Source organism: Bison bison, unplaced genomic scaffold, assembly GCF_000754665.1.
Source record: "Bison bison bison isolate TAMUID 2011002044 unplaced genomic scaffold, Bison_UMD1.0 scf7180017864387, whole genome shotgun sequence".
NCBI classification, from domain to species: Eukaryota; Metazoa; Chordata; class Mammalia; order Artiodactyla; family Bovidae; genus Bison; species Bison bison.
The window spans coordinates 279,924-287,168 of NW_011494959.1; positions in this window are offsets into that span (position 1 = coordinate 279,924).

Sequence of the window (7,245 nt, forward strand, 5' to 3'; positions counted from 1 at the left end):
ATGACATTTCACATGTTTCAATGCCATTCTCCCAAATCTTCCCACCCTCTCCCTCTCCCACAGAGTCCATAAGCCTGTTCTATACATCAGTGTCTCTTTTGCTGTCTCGTATACAGGGTTATCGTTACCATCTTTCTAAATTCCATATATATGCGTTAGTATACTGTATTGGTGTTTGTCCTTCTGGCTTACTTCACTCTGTATAATAGGCTCCAGTTTCATCCACCTCAACCTCGAATAGCCAAAGCGATCTTGAGAAAGAAAAATGGAACTGGAGGAATCAACCTACCTGACTTCAGGCTCTACTACAAAGCCACAGTTATCAAGACAGTATGGTACTGGCACAAAGACACAAATATAGATCAATGGAACAAAATAGAAAGCCCAGAGATAAATCCACGCACATATGGACACCTTATCTTTGACAAAGGAGGCAAGAATATACAATGGATTAAAGACAATCTCTTTAACAAGTGGTGCTGGGAAATCTGGTCAACCACTTGTAAAAGAATGAAACTAGAACACTTTCTAACACCATACACAAAAATAAACTCAAAATGGATTAAAGATCTCAACGTAAGACCAGAAACTATAAAACTCCTAGAGGAGAACATAGGCAAAACACTCTCTGACATACATCACAGCAGGATCCTCTATGACCCACCTCCCAGAATATTGGAAATAAAAGCAAAAATAAACAATTGGGACCTAATTAAACTTAAAAGCTTCTGCACGTCAAAGGAAACTATTAGCAAGGTGAAAAGACAGCCTTCAGAATGGGAGAAAATAATAGCAAATGAAGCAACTGACAAACAACTAATCTCAAAAATATTCTTCAAACATTCCTAAATTCTATCCATAATCCAGCTTTTCATTTTCAAGATTTTTGGTAATCAAATACCTCAATAAATTTAATGAAGCCATAGACTTCTCTGAGTTCTACTGTAGATCTGTTTCCACACTCTCTGGAAGAAAGAGAACCAAATCTAGAAAGAAAACAGTTCTGGAAAACATTTATTAAGTGGTCTCTTTATAAAAAAACTTCAACTAGATTTTGATATTTTGAATAATAAGTGTTTCCACACCGTGAACCATTGCTTATATTCAGTAAGCATCTAAATAATGTGTATTTGCCTTGTGAATCCAACATGCTACTATATAGCTGAAACGTAGCTAAACACTTTATCCTCAATGCCTCAATGGTACACAGTGTCATGAGTTTCATTTCACTTTGAATGACTTCTAATAGTGTATGTGCCTTCATCTGTGCATCTTTGACCTCCTAACTAAAATAAAACCCAAATCTTCTTTAATGTCTTGCTCTTGTAGGATCTGACAACTTTTTATCACAGATTGAATTTCCTTCACTGTCATTCCTAGCTGTTTTCCTTGGTTTCTGTGATAAAATGTAATTGCGCAGATGAAGGTTCAGAGGCTCTACTCCAAGGGTGGCTGGGACATTTCTCCCTGGCAGCTGTAGGTCCCTGAATAATCATTCTAGTTTATAAAGCACAGAGAAAGCAGTTAGAGGCCCTCAAGAGGAGACCACTATTCCAGTTCCACAGACCATTTTATCAGCAGTGGGGGTGCTGGTCTTCAGAGTCCTCATTACAGTGCATAAGTGGGAGGCATCTCAGGGAAACCAGTTCTCCTGGCCTTGAACTTTGACTTCCTCCCTTCCAGCCAGGCCTGCTCTGCTTTTGGTATAGATGCTGTGTTACCTGATCATCCACTTTGAACTTTGGCTACATGGAACAGCCCAGTACATCCATTTATCAGCAGGACACTGACACCTCTCCTCCTTGTTTTGCTTTCATTGGTATCACTAGCTATAATCTCATATCTTCTATTAAGATCTAGCATATCAAATATGTAGAAGTCTTTTTATATAAATACCTCTTTAACCTGTCCGTTGGTTGTCTCTTTTATTTCACTGTAATATAATATATCAGAGTAGGTCTGTGCAATTATAGGTATATTGTATTTCTTAAGGGATATTTTTAGTAACCTGAAGACTAAGAATACTCTTCTATATCTTTCCTGTCCATCATTCTCTGTCCTCCTCTGTTATGCTTATCTTCTTTCTTGGAATATTATAGAATTTAGAACTCTCTATAAAGTCTAAAACTTATCTAAAGAAAATTTCCCAAGTTCTTCAACGGGTATGTTATTTTCAGCATTTGAAATTATTATTTAAAATCTTGGCAGGGCCTGAAAATTTGCCTTTGCTTACTTTGCCTTTGCCAATCATACATAATTGTGTTTAGGTACCTAATTAACATAGCTAATTTAAATTATTGTCTTTAATTTTGATTGATAGGTAGATAGACAATGGATATCAAAAAATGAAGTTCAAATCAGAACGTATTTTTCTGCCGTTTCAATCCATAGTTCTTAAAAACATCCTCAAACACTTTTAATTGTATATTTCCTAAACATTGGGAGCTTCTATTTAAAATTAACTTTGTTATGTTGCATAGGATGTATTTGTCAGGAGAAAAAATGTAACTACAATTGGAAATAATAAATAAAGTAGACTCATGTAGCCAGGAGACAACCACCTCTGTGTATAACCTATGAGAAGATCCATATGACATTAATAAACATATACAACTTTGCAAAACTGAAATGATCATAAAAAGCATGAATTAGGAGAATTCAAAGGTAATTTTTATTCAAATATTTTTGCTCAATTACATATGGATTTTGATGTGGAAAAATGCTATCAAATTTCAAAAGTTAGGTAAAATTTCCTTTGTTCACTCAAGCTATAACTTGAAGCATCTTAGATTAACAAGACACTTATTGTGTATTTTCTGGTTTAAACTGTTGAAATGGCACGTCTTGAATTTTGATTTTTGGCTTTCCATAAATTTCTGCATGGTTTCAGTTTAGAATATTCTTTTTAGAAAGATAATGTCCATCCCCAAGGAAATTAAATCTATATCTTCTTTAAAGATTCAGTAGGGAGTAGTTGTTTTGTAAAATGGCACATCTTATTATTGTATTTTTCTCATGGAAACAGTGACATGTGTCTCAATGGCCACACTTGAGTTCCCTGCTGCAATTATAAATGACTATGAAGCCATTTCCCTGGTGGAAATAGCTCTAGGATTGACATTTCATTTTAATGGAAGGAGCTGGTGTTCCTCTAAATACAACAAAACTAAAAGCCTTCCTTCTATTCTCCACATCTATTAAGGATCTTAAGGGAATAGAAACTGAAATGCAGCTTGTGCTGGACAATTCCTTTTCTAATTGTAGCTTTTTGTACCAATCATATATAACTGTCTAGGTACCTAATGGCCTTCATACCTAATATGAAAGATTGAAAGTAATGTTGAATTTTTAAAGTAAAGAATTTGGTTGAAACTAATATTTTTCTCCTTAGATATAATGTATCTTACTCTGACTGATATTAGACAAAGTATGTTTTATGGACAATTAATTTGCTGATAAGTTAAGAAAAATATATTTCTCCCCAATCAGGACTTTGTTTCCTGATTTGATCTTATAAGCTTGCACTTCAAAACTAACTCTTAACCAATTATTCATATACTGTACTAAGCATAAATAAATCTATCTTCTTCCATTTTATAGATGCTTATGCTGCTCTATAAATGTATTTCACTTATAATGGTGAAATGAGAAGGTAGACACTGTGTTTTTCCAATTGCCAGGAATTGAAAACTTCACAGTTTAAAAACCTGGATTTATTTCCTTAGTCTTAGTTAGCAATCACATGATGAAATAGAGTAGTTTGCTGCCATACTTTATCCAGTAGGAATCATTAGTTTTTCTGTATGTTAATCAGTGATTTTGCCAATGTACTAAAAATATTTATTTATTCATTCTTCCCTTTAATCAAGTTATTGCATGCTTAAATGACTAAGCACTATATAAAATAACCCATACAAAAACTGAGCTTTAAAAGTCCTGTTGTTAGTTACTTTTTTGATCAGCTCTGTTCTTGTAATGAATAGTCAACGTATATATGAAAAGGATAACTAAGCGGGCGTCTAAACATTTGATAACATTCATCTGTTAAGGCATTTCGTCAAACTCACCAGATATCTTCTCCTTTTAAACTCTGTAAGTTCTTAATTAAAATGAGGGAAAATTGAAACAGATCCATGTAATAAATAGTTCATTTTTAATTGCCTCTTATTTTAAGTCTATGTATTTTAAAATAAAAATGACTGTATTTGTAAAATTTTGAAATAAAGTTATTAACAACTATTGATCGACTTTCCTGGTTAAATGGAATTTCTCCAGAAAGGTTAAAAAAATTATAAAAGTTAAAATTGATAATTATTTTTGAAGACTACTTTGTATGGCCATATTCAGTTCAGTTATGCAATATAACTTAATACCTGATTTTTGCTGCTTTTACTTGATTCTCAGTTTCCCATTCTGTACATGCCTCAAGGGATTGACACAAAACTTTGTTTCTAATTATAGTTCTTGGTGTAAAAATTCCAACTACTCATCTGTTTTCTTGGACAGACTAAACTCTATAAAAACATGGAGAATTAAAAGATTTTATTACTTTGTTAAGTACAAACATATTTAACACCAGATATAATAGAATAGCCTTACCCTCTTCATCGCATTATATAATTTACAAGGTAGAGTGAGCACTTTTTCCATAAATTGCCATATTCTCTTTTAAAGTTAGATCAACTTCTAATATTTTACCCTTTGAGTTTTATTGTCACATCTTTGAGTGTTTCTTTTATGTGAGATTTTGGCTGGCATCAGTTTCTCTGAAATATCTTTATCGTTTTGTCCCCATCATCTTCACTGAATACATTCACCTTCTCTAAAATTTCCTGACTCCAGTCTCTAGGACAGTTGTAGTATCAACATACCCATGGTTGTATTTCTTCTATAACTCCATTTAACTTATGTTTGAATTGCATTTCCAGTGTTGGCTTTTCTTTGCTGAACTTTTATCTTGGTTGGCCACTTCCTTTTTTTAGTTATCCATTTTTGTAAAATGTCACTTGGGTTTATCACCGGAACACCAAAAGGCAACACAATTCCATGTTTTATGTCTTTGTTGGACTGAGCAAAAGATGGGCAGTGATAAATTGCTATCCAGCTCTGAATTGCACAACTGTCAGTAATCATGATGAGCAGGTAACTTATGAAGTGATGTCTGCCCTGGAGAACTAGCTGTGAAATGTGTGCTTTATGCAACTGAGTACAGTTAAGACACTTAGGTAACAATTTTGGACCATATTTTTGAGGGAGGAATGATTTTTAACTAACAAATTTGGACCATATTTGGTGAGGAGTGATGTTAATTAACATTGAGAAGTAGAATTTGGGAACATCAAGACCATGAAAAATGAGAATTGATTGTACATAAATTTAGATGGAAACAATTCCAAAAACAAAAATATGCATTATTTTTGTGTTCTGTGTGTATGCACTAAAGAATGACTCCCTTACACAATAGCAAAATATATCCTATTCCCTCTATTTAATCAAAAAAGAGGTTTTATGGATGGTTTAATATTCCTCCATGTCTCTAATCCTGTCCATTCTTAATGAGTTATTCTATGCATTCCAAATGTTTGACAGATATAGAGCCTTAGTTATAAAGTAAAAGTGATTTTGTAGTAATCTTTTCAGTTTTCCTCACAGATATTTGAAATCTGTGCTGATTTTTGCTTACTTCTTATAAACTCACATAGATCCTGTTTCTCTTGCAGTGTCTCACTAGAAAAATAACAAATACATCCAATTTTGGTACACACTTAGTGTTTAGATAATTTTCAATTCCTTACCTTTTTTCTATTGATGTTTACAACACACAGCTATAAGATTTAGTGTATGTCACAGGTGGACTTCCCTGGTAGCTCAGCTGGTAAAGAATCCACCCGCAATGCAGGAGACCCTGGTTCGATTCGCTGATTGAGGAGATCACCTGGAGGAAGGCAAGGCAACCTATTCTGGTATTCTTGCCTGGAGAATTCCATGGACAGAGTAGCCTGGCCAGCTACAGTCTATGGGGTCACAAAGAGTCAGACGCGACTAAGCACCGCACAGCACAGGATATCACAGGTACTCTTGCCAGAGTCGAAATGGAAACTGAAAGAGAAAATTATTCTGCCACTCTCAAAGAATTATATTTTGTTCTTAAATCCTTGCAACCAATCATTGGGAGATGTAACTGATGAAGAAAATGCTTTCTCCCCCTGGGAACAGATTTTTTGATAGGCAAGGCAGTTTTAGTCATGGGTTTACGGTACTACCATGAGATTTGGCTTATTTAGTCTCTTGTCAGGGTCCCCTCACATAGAGTGTAAAGTGGCAGGGATTCATCAACCTAATATCTGGTTAGAAAACTTTTGACAGTAATCTAGTGGCAGGTCAATATCAAATACAGCAGCAACAAGGCAGGGATGAAGGAACATAGAGAGGTCAGGAAAGTCAGTGTCGCTCTCAAGTACAAGCAAGCTGGTGAACAGTACTATATATATATATATTTTTTTTTTTTTTTTGAACAGGCCTATTTGAGATGAGCCAACTTGATAATTCTCAGTCTCAAGGTCCAGACTTTTTACTGTATGGTAGCTGCATTTCCCTCAAATGCTGTTTTATCCTCTCCTAAAATTTCTGTGGAAAATGTTGTCACTGCTAATACTTTTAATACTCCAGTAACATTAGATATAAATCTCAAAAGGAGGCAGATTAGTGGCAAAGGGAGAGACTGATCAAGAAAAACCAAATACTTGGAATGCAATCAGGCATTTTCCCCTTTACTTACCTCTCTGTCCCATTTCTGGAATTATAAATGACAAGTAATGCAATTTCTATACACTGAAGTAGAAAAACATACATAATGAACTACAGATTGAAATCAAGTCTAACTATAGATATAAATTAAGAGTCATTTAGCTATTCTAAATGAGTAACTTCCTCATTTCATGTTATTTGCCTAAGAGACTCCAAATAGATCAGTACATAAAGTGGTATGGATTAAGGTTTTTAGTGTTACTCTGAATTTGAGGAACTTGAAACGGAATTAGGACTAATAGCCAAAGCTGAAGAAAGGAGTTATCAATTACTACATGTTTTAAAGACAGTTAAATAGGGGATTGACCTGCTGGTCCAGTGATTAAGACTCCGTACTCCCAATGAAGAGTGTCCATTTTTGATCCCTGGTCAGGGAACTAGATCCATGTGCTGCAACCAAGATCCAGTACAGCCAAATAAATAAATACATATATGTAT